Below are 13,462 nucleotides of genomic sequence, written 5' to 3' on the forward strand. Positions count from 1 at the left end.
TAATGGGTTCCCTGTGTTTGGTTTTAGTATGTTGCCATTGGCCTGAAATTGAGAAGTCTCTTGATCAGATTTAAAAAGTAATGGTGTGATTAAGGTGTGCTGGAAAAGAGCTTCAGATAGTGGACAGTCCGTGTCCACTAACAATTGCTGATGAATCCTCTGACATCTTCAAAGACTGCTGTACTATAGTCTGTGTTATAGGAAACTTCATCATACATCAGTGGTTTTGGTAATAGTCCGAAACAAAGAAAGAACAGGGTAAATCTGAAAGGAAAGGGTTGAGGCCTCATCCGCATGGTTTTTGATAAAGCTGTTCCCAGACAATCTCTCAGTTGTTTAGTTCCGTGAGAGATGCAATCACCACCTCCCCCTGAAGATATAATGTTTATAACTAGGGGCTTTTTGTTGAGCTTAAGAGGCAAACAGGGCTATGGGAGGACAACAGTCATGTTGGTTTTGCACTTCTTTAGCCTCAAATTGCCAGCCGTGACCACTTGATGAGGTGATTAGCCAGGGTTGGAATATGCCTTCAGTGGCTACACGTGATGTAACCACTTGATGAGGTGATTAGCCAGGGTTGGGATATGCCTTCAGTGGCTACATGTGACGGTCAGGTCTGGTAACTAGGCTGACAGAAACTTGAGGCTGAAGATAGCTATACTTCCTCTAAAGGCTTAGTTCAATCAAACCTGTACTCCAGTATTTGCCCATTAGCTATTTTTCCCATTGTCAAATAAAATGACAGATTTTACATTAAAAACATTCTACCACCAGCCCAGTTAGATACCCTCACAGGTAGATACTGTACTTCCAGAATACAATCTCTCACTCTCATTCTCTCACTCTCTCTCTCACTCTCTCTCACTCTCACTCACTCACTCACTCACTCACATACTCAGGAAGTGAAGGCTTAGCCACTAGTGCATTGGGCTGGCCCCAAGTAATCCCCTCTAATCAAGGCGATACCTATTGCATTGCTAGATTTTTTTGAATTTGTGGAATGCCATTGGCATAGTTATTGTTTTGATTGTCATTGACTGCAATGTAATTGAATTGACACTACATATGACATTTATATATATATTTTTAAACAGAATTTCTTCCATCTCCTTTTATTATTGTTATTGCTTGTCACTACTAATGTGAATGGGGGTTTTTGGATTGCGGTGGCATTTGGGCATGGCAATTTGGGGGAAATCAACTTAATTAAAAAATTGATACAGTAGGTTTGGACAAACCTATTCATTCCAGGATTTTCTTTATTTTGACTATTTTCTACAATAACACATATGGAATCATGCTGTAACCAAAAAGTGTTAAACAAATCAAAATATATTTTATATTTGAGATTCTTTGCCTTGATGACAGCTTTACACACTCTTGGCATTCTCTCAACCAGCTTCATGAGGAAGTCACCTGGAGTGCATTTCAATTAACAGGTGTGCCTTGTTCAAAGTTCATTTGTGGAATTTATTTCCTTCTTAATGTGTTTGAGCCAATCAGCTGTGTTGTGACAAGGTAGAGGTGGTACTGTATACAGAAGATAGCCCTATTTGGTAAAAGACCAAGTCCATATTATGGCAAGAACAGCTCAAATAAGCAAAGAGAAACGACAGTCCATTATTACTTTAAGACATGAAGGTCATTCAATCCGGAAAATGTTAAGAACTTTGAAAGTTTTGTCAAGCGCTGTCGCAAAAACCCTCAAGCGCTATGATGAAACTGGCTCTCATGAGGACCGCCACAGGAAAGGAAGACCCAGAGTTTCCTCTGCTGCAGAGGATAAGTTCATTAGAGTTAACTGCACCTCAGATTGCAGCCCAAATAAATGCTTCACAGAGTTCAAGTAACAGACACATCTCAACATCAACTGTTTAGAGGATTTTTGCTTCCAACCGCCGTGTCTTTGTGAGACACAGAGTAGGTGAACGCATGATCTCCGCATGTGTGGTTCCCACCGTGAAGCATGGAGTAGGAGGTGTGATGGTGTGGGGGTGCTTTGCTGGGGACACTGTCTGTGATTTATTTAGAATTCAAGGTACACTTAACTAACATGACTACCACAGCATTCTGCAGCGATACGCCATCCCATCTGGTTTGCACTTAGTCTCACTATCATTTGTTTTTCAACAGGACAATGACCCAACACAGCTCCACGTTGTGTAAGGGCTGTTTGACCAAGAAGGAGAGTGATGGAGTGCTGCATCAGATGACCTGGCCTCCACAATCACCTGACCTCAACCCAGTTGAGATGGTTTGGGATGAGTTGGACAGCAAAGTGAAGGAAAAGCAGCCAACAAGTGCTCAGCATATGTGGGAACTCCTTCAAGACTGTTGGAAAAGCATTCCAGATGAAGCTGGTTGAGAGAATGCCAAGATTGTGCAGAGCTGTCATCAAGGCGAAGGGTGGCCACCTTGAAAAATATAAAATATATTTTGATTTGTTTAACACTTTTTGCTTACTACGGGATTCCATATGTGTTAATTCATAGTTTTGATGTCTTCACTATTACTCTACAATGTAGAGAATAGTAAAAATAAAGAAAATCCCTTGAATGAGTAGGTGTGTACAAACTTTTGACTGGTACTATATATATATATTTAAATGTATTTGGGTACATCTTCCCATACTAAGTCAACTAATATGGCAGCTTAATTTTAAGCTTTTTATTTTATTTTTACAATTATGATAACATTGGGCCACCAGTAATAGGTGTAAGTAACACCAATGATGAAATTATAGGTCATTTAGGATTTCATTTTCTTGAATGGAGGCCACAGATGCTCAAATCTAAGGTCATTAACCCATTACAAGACATTTACTCATTAACACCAGTGACATAACACCTAGAGACACATACATTTGTAAAAAGATTAAAAAGTAGTTTAATAGCCTTCTTTGTTTTTATTGATCTACAATATATTAAATATTCTTGTTTACATTGTAGCATTCAAGATAATAGATATCTACGTGAACAAGCCAATTTGCTTACCTTCAGAACTTTAAACTATGCATAAACACCAAGTTTTGCACGATAATGGACTTGCATTATGTTTTATCATCAACAGTTCAATATTAACGAAAACATGTATGATGTGTAACTATTTTACGTTTTAAAATGTTTTTCAGGGTTGCAAAAGAGAGAGATGCAAATGCCTAAGCAATTCAACAACAACCCATATTTGTTTTTGGGCAGAATCCCATTTTTTTCTTCTGTAATTCACTCAATTGAGGGAGTGAATACATACAATGTTCTTTTACGGTTGTCCATATCCCCAGTCCGTTTCACCACATGCAGTCCCAGCTGGATGAGGTAACCGGCCCCGCATGTCCCTGTTCTCTCTCTATGATCACCTGTCAGATTCTCTCCCACCTGCAGCACGGTCTCCTCACCTCCACCATGTGCAGCACAGCACGTGGCAGTCAGGGTATCATTAAAGAACACAGCCTCCGAGTCCTACTGCCTGTGTTTCACTGAGGTTATGAAAGAAAGCGCAACAGCAAAACATCCACAACAACCATCTATCCCACTGAGGGGCTGAGTGGGATGATTGTTTAATGAGTTCTTCTCTCTCACACTCACGCAGGCACACATACACACAGCTGCAGTCAGGGGGTTTAGAGTGCTCATGGTGTTGTTGCTATGGCAGCAGTGTTCAGTTGATCCCCAGTGTAGCAGGTGTCAAAAATAAACCTAATTTTATATTGTGCCATATTCTATCCAGGTAAAATAGCAACACATTATCCTTGAGAATGACACATCAAATGCTCATCAATTTTACAAACCTTTTTCCATTCCCTTGAGCATTTAGAGGAAATTGTATTTCCTTCCAAAAGCAATCATTATAAACTGTGACGTATGTTTGTGTCTATAGGCTACATGTTTTGTTCTGGTGTTGACTATCTCAACCTCCTCAGAGCATAATAGCATGGTCCATTTTGATATAGTCTCTGTCAAATCTAAATTCATTTAAAGCTCAGTTTTCCTGTTGTCATGTGTGGATGACGTAGTCTGAAATAGGTTAATCAATGATTCACACTATGTATTGCCTATAGTCTCTTCTTACACTATAAATATACATTTATGTGGAGACCCCTTCAAATTTGGCTATTTCAGCCACACCCGTTGCTGACAGGTGTATAAAATCGAGCACACCGCCATGCAATCTCCATAGACAAACATTGGCAGTAGAATGGCCTTACTGAAGAGCTTAGTGACTTTCAACAGGTCAGTTTGTCAAATTTCTGTCCCGCTAGAGCTCCCCCAATCAACTGTAAGTGCTGTCATTGTGAAGTGGAAACGTCTAAGAGCAAAAACGGCTCAGCCCTGAAGTGTTAGGCCACACAAGCTCACAGAACGGGAGTGCTGAAGCGCATAGTGCGTACAAATCATCCGTCCTCGGTTGCATCACTCACTATTGAATTCCAATCTGCCTCTTGAAGCAATTTTAGCACAAGAACTGTTCGTCGGGGGCTTCATGAAATTGGTTTCCATGGCCGAGCAGCCACAAACAAGCCTAAGATCACCATGGGCAATGCCAAGCGTCGGCTGGAGTGGTGTAAAGCTCACCGACACTGAACTCTGAAGCAGTGGAAAAGCGTTCTTTGGAGTAATAAATCGCGCTTCAACATCTGGCAGTAAGACAGATAAATCTGGGTTTGGAGGATGCCAGGAGAACTCTACCTGCCCGAAGGCATAGTGCCAACTGTAAAGTTTGGTGGAGGAGGAATAATGGTCTGGGGCTATTTTTCCTTAGTTCCAGAGAAGGGAAATCTTAACGTTATGTCATACATTCTAGATGATTCTGTGCTTCCAACTTTGTGGCAACAGTTTGGAGAAGGCACTTTCCTGTTTCAGCATGACAATGCCCCCGTGGACAAAGCAAGGTCCATACAGAAATGATTTGTCAAAATCGGTGTGGAAGAACTTGATTGCCCTACGCAGAGCCCTGACCTCAACCCCAACGAACCCCTTTGGGATCAATTGGAACTCTGACTGCGAGCCAGGCCTAATTGCCCAACATCAGTGCCTGACCTCACTAATGCTCTTGTGGCTGAATGGAAGCAAGTCCCTGCAGCAATTTTTTTTAAATATATATACAGTGCCTTGCGAAAGTATTCGGCCCCCTTGAACTTTGCGACCTTTTGCCACATTTCAGGCTTCAAACATAAAGATATAAAACTGTATTTTTTTGTGAAGAATCAACAACAAGTGGGACACAATCATGACGTGGAACGACATTTATTGGATATTTCAAACTTTTTTAACAAATCAAAAACTGAAAAATTGGGCGTGCAAAATTATTCAGCCCCCTTAAGTTAATACTTTGTAGCGCCACCTTTTGCTGCGATTACAGCTGTAAGTCGCTTGGGGTATGTCTCTATCAGTTTAGCACATCGAGAGACCGAATTTTTTTCCCATTCCTCCTTGCAAAACAGCTCGAGCTCAGTGAGGTTGGATGGAGAGCATTTGTGAACAGCAGTTTTCAGTTCTTTCCACAGATTCTCGATTGGATTCAGGTCTGGACTTTGACTTGGCCATTCTAACACCTGGATATGTTTATTTTTGAACCATTCCATTGTAGATTTTGCTTTATGTTTTGGATCATTGTCTTGTTGGAAGACAAATCTCCGTCCCAGTCTCAGGTCTTTTGCAGACTCCATCAGGTTTTCTTCCAGAATGGTCCTGTATTTGGCTCCATCCTTCTTCCCATCAATTTTAACCATCTTCCCTGTCCCTGCTGAAGAAAAGCAGGCCCAAACCATGATGCTGCCACCACCATGTTTGACAGTGGGGATGGTGTGTTCAGGGTGATGAGCTGTGTTGCTTTTACGCCAAACATAACATTTTGCATTGTTGCCAAAAAGTTTAATTTTGGTTTCATCTGACCAGAGCACCTTCTTCCACATGTTTGGTGTGTCTCCCAGGTGGCTTGTGGCAAATCCGGCTTTAAACTTCTTCACAACAGTATCTCGGACCTGCCTGGTGTGTTCCTTGTTCTTCATGATGCTCTCTGCGCTTTTAACGGACCTCTCAGACTATCACAGTGCAGGTGCATTTATACGGAGACTTGATTACACACAGGTGGATTGTATTTATCATCATTAGTCATTTAGGTCAACATTGGATCATTCAGAGATCCTCACTGAACTTCTGGAGAGAGTTTGCTGCACTGAAAGTAAAGGGGCTGAATAATTTTGCACGCCCAATTTTTCAGTTTTTGATTTGTTAAAAAAGTTTGAAATATACAATAAATGTCGTTCCACTTAATGATTGTGTCCCACTTGTTGTTGATTCTTCACAAAAAAATACAGTTTTATATCTTTATGTTTGAAGCCTGAAATGTGGCAAAGGTCCCAAAGTTCAAGGGGGCCGAATACTTTCGCAAGGCACTGTATTTCACCTTTATTTAACCAGGTAGGACAGTTGAGAACATGTTCTCATTTACAACTACAACCTGGCCAAGATAAAGCAAAGCAGTGCGACAAAAACAACAACACAGAGTTACACATGGGATAAACAAACGTAGAGTCAATAACACAATGTTCCAGCATCTAGTGGAAAGCCTTCCCAGAAGAGTGTAGGCTGTTATAGCAGCAAAGGGGGAACCAACTCCATATTTTTGCCCATGATTTTGGAATGAGATGTTAGACGAGCAGGTGTTCACATGCTTTTGATCATGTAGTGTATGTAGTGTCCTGGGACATGGACCACGGAGACTGTCATATTTTTGAGTCAGTAACATTTCAGTCACATAGTTCATTAGACTGTTATGTCCCTCATATGAAATAAATTAGGCTTTGATGAGATAGATGAAAAATCTCGCCAGAGCTCAAGCAGACACTAGTGCTTGTTTAGGACTTGTGCCAAGAGCTCTTTAACCTCTTAACATGTCCATTATCTGATTCTAAACAGAAGAGGTTTGTCTACCACCATTTTACACCACAAGATGGCACCATGTCCTTTACTTCCTTATTCCAGTTTTGTTTTCATTTGACATTTTAAACCCTTTTATACCGTTGGATGTAAGACAATAAACCATTTAGTCATCGACAGATGCGTAGGTTCCAGCCTGGCATAAACTGAGAATATGACCTTTGTTGAAGAGAGAAGTGTTCTGTCATTGATTGGGCAAGGATAACAAACCTAAGTCAATATATACAGTTTAACAGACTCATGATGACAGCATCACAGTGTCAAATTCCTGGAAGGAAGTTTTATGACCGTCAATCAACTGGATCATATCTAGACTTAGTTCTTCCCTGTCTGGACTGACTCACCCCTAGTTAATGTTGTACATAAAATATATTGTCATGGAGACTTGGCAACAGAGGTGGTTATGTTACCAATGGAAGTTTACATGGCTGACTAGACAAACATTTTAAAAAACTAGAGTCGATGTCACTGCCCCTGCGGAAATTTAATTAGCATAATAAAAAAATCACCATAACAATCTGTCTGTTTAAACTAGCGATATCTGTCTCAATCCACCGCATCCTCCGATGTCGCACTTCCTCATCTGAGATGAAAGGTGACAGGGCTAGACTGGTGTTTGTCAGACCATGAGACTTCCCAAAAATCGTTCTTATCATAAGACATTGTCTGTAGCACCTGAACAGTTAGGACCCCTCTATGGAAAGATGAGACTCCCCACAAGTGTCTTGGGACTGGCTGTACAGACAAACCTGTCAACTCCTGACAGTAGCGCTCAAACAGTTTGGGCTACCCACTAATATGACCCCTCTGTGGAAAAGGTGAGACTCTCATAAACACTTACATGTCTGTTATTTTGCTCTAGGACGGACACATGCCTCACAGATCAGCTTTAATTTTACAGATAGATTGTGGCTTCTATCAATGTAATTGTCTCCATCATTTCCAGTCCCAGATATATATTTTTTGTAAATATATATGTAATTTTAAATATATATATGTTTTTAAGATATTTTCCTTATTTATTATTTTCCTGTAACCCTACCACACCTCCCCTAATTGCAGTGAACAATGGACAACAATACTTACATATACATTTTACAGACACAGTGTATTTTACATGAGTTATCTTTTGCTTGTTTTTAGTCCCAGCCCTCAGCAGGAGATTGTTTAGTTTTTTATTTATTTTATTTCACCTTTATTTAACCAGCTAGGCTGTTTGAGAACAAGTTCTCATTTGCAACTGCGATCTGGTCAAGATAAAGGAAAGCAGTTCAACACATACAACAACACAGAGTTACACATGGAATAAACAAACATACAGTCAATAATACAGTAGAGAAAGTCTATATACAGCATGTGCAAATGAGGTAGGATAAGGGAGGTAAAGGCAATAAATACGCCATGGTGGTGAAGTAATTACAATATAGCAATTAAACACTGGAATGGTAGATGTGCAGAAGATGAATGTGCAAGTAGAGATACTGGGGTGCAAAGGAGCAAGATGAACAAATAAATACAGTATGGGGATGAGGTACTTGGATGGGCTATTTACAGATGGGCTATGTACAGGTGCAGTGATCTGTGAGCTGCTCTGACAGCTGGTGCTTAAAGCTAGTGAGGGAGATATGAGTCTCCACTACCAAAAATAAGTGATTAAATACATGTATAAAAAAATATATATAAAAATAACAAATGTTTTCTGATCTTTCTTATGTCTCTCAGATATAGGACAGACACTTCAGAACAAACTTCTTATAGATTATTTTGGGGGACTATGGGTTGGTTGTTCCACATAGTGAATCTGTTTTTCAATGTGTTTGTCTGGGCTAATAGCTGTATGGCCCAAAATATTTGTTCATCAAAAAAAATGTTAATATATTTTTGGGATACTTCAAACGATCTTAAAATTCTAAATAGCTAAATGACCCTTGGTATAACCTTAAAACAATTCCACTACGCGCCCCTCTTTCTCCTGGACCCAGTGGGATTTGTCTCTCCCTTCCCCAGGAATACAATGGGACAGCTGCAAACTGCCAGGGGTTCCTGTTGCAGCTGGAATTATACCTGGCAACCGTCCACCCAGCTCCTTCAGGCCGTGAGAGGGTGTCCGCCCTCGTCTCGTGCTTTAACGGGAAAGCCCTGGAGTGGGCCAACGCCGTGTGGAGAGAGGGAGATGTGGCGTTGGACCAGTTTGAGGAGTACCCGCCGCTTCCGGAGTTCGCCCTGGAGTTTCGGACCCTGGCTGCCGGAGCGGGATGGAACAACAGGGCCCTGATCGACCATTATCGCTGCAGTCTGCGCGAGGACGTCCGTCGGGAGTTGGCCTGCAGAGACACCACCCTCACGTTCGACAAGCTGGTGGACCTGTCCATCCGGCTGGATAACCTGCTGGCTACCCGCGGATGTTCAGATCGGGGTCTGTTGGTTCCATCCCCCGCACCCCCTCTCCGATACTCATAGAGCTGGGAGGATCGGTGCGCAGGGAGACCGGAGGGGGTTCCAGCTCGTGCACCATCTGTGGCTGTAGAGGTCAGACTGCCGGTCGGAACTAAAGGAGAGAATTAGTCTCTTCCTTATTGACTCTCCTGCATTTTCCGTGGTGCTAGGCCTACCCTGGTTAGCTTGTCATGACCCCACTGTTTCTTGGCCGCAGAGGGCTCTCACGGGGTGGTCGCAGGAGTGCTCGGGGAGGTGTTTAGGGGTTTCCTTTGGTGCTACTACGGAGGAAAGTCCAGACCAGGTCTCCACTGTGCGCATTCCCCCTGAATATGCCGATTTGGCATATTTGACTCAATTACCACCCCATCGACGGGGCGATTGTGCGAGAAATCTCCTGGTAGACGCTGCACTTCCCAGGAGTCACGTGTATCCCCTGTCGCAAGCGGAGACGGAGGCTATGGAAACATGTCTCCGAATCCCTGTGTCAGGGGTACATTCGGTCCTCCACTTCACCCGCCTCCTTGAGTTTCTTTTTGTGAAGAAGAAGTATAGGGTCTGCGCCCGTGTATTGACTATCAGGGTCTGAACCAGATCACGGTGAGGTATAGTTACTCGCTACCGCTCATATATGAGCGATTGAGTCAATGCACGGGGTGCGCTTCTTCACCAAACTAGATCGCAGGAGAGCTTACAACCTGGTGCATTTCCGGGAGGGAGACGAGTGGAAGACGGCTTTCAGTACCACCTCGGGGCATTATGAGTACCTCGTCATGACGTACGGGTTGATGAATGCGCCATCAGTCTTCCAAGCCTTTGTAGACAAGATTTTCAGGGACCTGCATGGGCAGGGTGTAGTGGTGTATATTGATGACATTCGGATATACTCTGCTACACGCGCCGAGCATGTGTCCCTGGTGTGCAGGGTGCTTGGTCACCTGTTGGAGCATGACCTGTACGTCAAGGCTGAGAAATGCCTGTTCTTCCAGCAGTCCGTTTCCTTCCTTGGGTATCGCATTCCTACCTCAGCGGTGGAGATGGAGAGTGACCGCATTTCAGCTGTGTGTAATTGGCCGACTCCCACCACAGTAAAGGAGGTGCAGCTAGGGTTTGCCAACTACTACCGGAGGTTTATCCGGGGTTTTGGTCAGGTGGCGGCTCCCATTACCTCACTGCTGAAGGGGGGCCGGTACGTTTGCGGTGGTCGGCTGAGGCGGACAGGGCTTTTAGTCACCTGAGGGCTCTGTTTACCTCGGCTCCCGTGCTGGCCCATCCGGATCCCTCTTTGGCGTTCATAGTGGAGGTGGACGTGTCCAAGGCTGAGAAAGGAGCTGTGCTCTCTCAACGCTCGGGTACGCCATCAAAGCTCCACCCCTGTGACTTCTTCTCAAAGAAGCTCATCCCGGCGGAGTGAAACTATGACGTGGGGGACCGGGAGCTGTTGGCTGTCGTCAAGGCCATGAAGGCATGGCGACATTGGCTTGAGGGGGCTAAACACCCTTTTCTCATCTGGACTGACCACCGCAATCCGGAGTACATCCAGGCAGCGAGGAGACTGAACCCTCACCAGGCAAGGTGGGCCATGTTTTTCACCCATTTTGTGTTCACCCTTTCCTATAGACCAGGCTCCCAGAACGTGAAGGCAGACGCATTGTCCCGGCTGTATGACACAGAGGAGTGGCCCATGGATCCCACTACCATACTCCCCGCCTCCTGCCTGGTGGCGCCGGTAGTGTGGGAGCTGGACGCAGACATTGAGCAGGCGTTACATACAGAGCCCGCTCCCGTCCAGTGTCCCGCTGGGCATCTGTGCGACCTGTCTACTCTTCATGACCGGTTGATCTATTGGGCCCACACGTCACCCTCCTCTAGTCATCCTGGGATCGGTCGGACAGTGCGCTGATTGAGCGGGAGGTACTGGTTGCCTACCTTGGCTAAGGACGTGAGGGTTTATGTTTCCTCCTGCTCGGTGTGCGCCCAGTGTAATGCTCCTAGGCACCTGCCCAGAGGGAAGCTACACCCCTTACCCGTTCCACAACGGCCTTGGTCGCACCTGTCAGTGGATTTTCATACCAATCTTCCCGAGGCCGAGGATCCTGCGGTGGACGACTGGTTCAGGCTCGCGGAGGAGACATGGGAAGCTGCCCGTGTTCACCTTCAGCGGGCCGTACTGCGCCAAAAAGAGAGCGCAGACTGTCACCACAGTGAGGCCCTGGTGTTCGCACCTGGCTCTCGACCCGGAAGCTGCCCCTCCGCCTGCCCTGCCGGAAGCTGGGTCCGCAGTTTGTCGGGCCATTTAAAGTCCTGAGGAGTGAATGAGGTTTGTTATAGGTTACAGCTTCCCCCAGATTACCGTATTAACCCCTCGTTCCATGTGTCTCTCCTCAGGCCGATGGTGGCTGGTCCGCTCCAGGAGTCTGAGGTGCGGGAGGTTCCTCCGCCCCCTCTGGACATCGAGGGGACCCCGGCGTACTCTGTTCGCTCCATACTGGATTCGAGGCATGGGCGAGGGTCCTTCAGTATCTCGTGGAGTGGGAAGGGTACGGTCCGGAGGAAAGGTGCTCGGTGCCGGTCAAGGACGTGTTGGACCCTTCAATGCTGCAGGAGTTCCACCATCTTCGTCCAGATCGCCCTGCGCCTCGCCCTCCGGGTAGTCCCCGAGGCCGGTGTCAGCGCACTGTTGGAGCCGCGCGTCAAGTGGGGGGTACTGTCACGACTTCCGCCGAAGTTGGTCCCTCTCCTTGTTTGGGCCGGTCTTCTAGCCATCGCCGATCCACCTTTCATTTTCCATTTGTTTTGTCTTGTCTTCCCAAACACCTGGTTTCAATTCCATCATTACATGTTGTGTATTTAACCCTCTGTTCCCCCTATGTCCTTGTCTGGAATTGTTTATTGTAGTGCTTGTGCACGTTATGCTGGTGTGTAACATGTTTTGTTTACCCATTGAGTTAGTGTTCTGTTTACGGTGGTTTTGTTTATTAAACTGCGCCGTTGTAAATCAGTTTTTGCTCTCCTGCGCCTGACTTCTCTGCCCCCAGTACGCACCCCTACAGTTTCACAGTGTTATTCCAACCACATAGTGTGGAAATATAAATAAAACACAGGAAATGCACTGGGCCTTTAAGGCAAGACAACATTCATTTTCAGCTGTGAGACAGTGTGTTTGGAGTCATTTAGTCAATAAAACAATATTCACTGTCTGAAAGAACAGGGACAGGTGATTTGACTCCTAGGGTTCCCCTGACATTTGACTCATTTGTGCCCTGTCCCTGGAACTGGTCATGTTGCTATGTGCTAATGTCATACTCCGTTATAGCCATGTCTCTCTGTGAGGCTAATTGACACACTGCTGAATGACTCACACCTTCCCTCAATTAGGCTCAATTAACTCTCTACTCCCTCAGAGGTTAATACCGAGCAATGGCAGGGAGAGTGAGGTGGATATTGTAACATTTACCGACAGGTCTAAAACACAGGAAGGATTGGGAGCCAATAATTAAAGGATTGGGAGCAAATAACTAGTATATAATTAAGGAAACTCAACCATTTGTGTGATGTTAACTTTTACTACTCAGCTGAGTGTGCGTAGGAGATCAGGATCAAATCACATCAAATACTTGTGTAAAATTAAACTGAAATGGATGAATCATGGGAGATTCCATTGAAGTGCAGTGCCTGAGGCAAATCTTCTTCCTCAGCCATTCCCATGAAGGCCAATGGCAAATCGGAGACTAGATGCAGCCTAACACTAGTGTGTTGGGTTGCTGCACTGTGGGAGAGGTGCATCACTGTCCTTTGAGTCCTTCACTGAAATGGGTTAGGTCATCACTTTGTGTCTTATTGTTGTGCATCCATCTCTCCCCCAGCTGTTGTTTGCTCGCTGTTTGACAGGTCTGACCAAGGGAGGGCTTAATTAATCCTTACTAGAGAGCACAATACCCACACAACACAAACAGATCCTTTCAAGGACACAAATACACACACTCTCTCGAACTCAATGTAACACACACACACACACGTAGGGCCGGCTCCAGGAATAAGCGACATAAGCGGTCGCTTAGGGCCCCCGGGCCGCTGGGAACTCAGTC

This window comes from Oncorhynchus kisutch, linkage group LG2, assembly GCF_002021735.2.
Source record: "Oncorhynchus kisutch isolate 150728-3 linkage group LG2, Okis_V2, whole genome shotgun sequence".
NCBI lineage: Eukaryota > Metazoa > Chordata > Actinopteri > Salmoniformes > Salmonidae > Oncorhynchus > Oncorhynchus kisutch.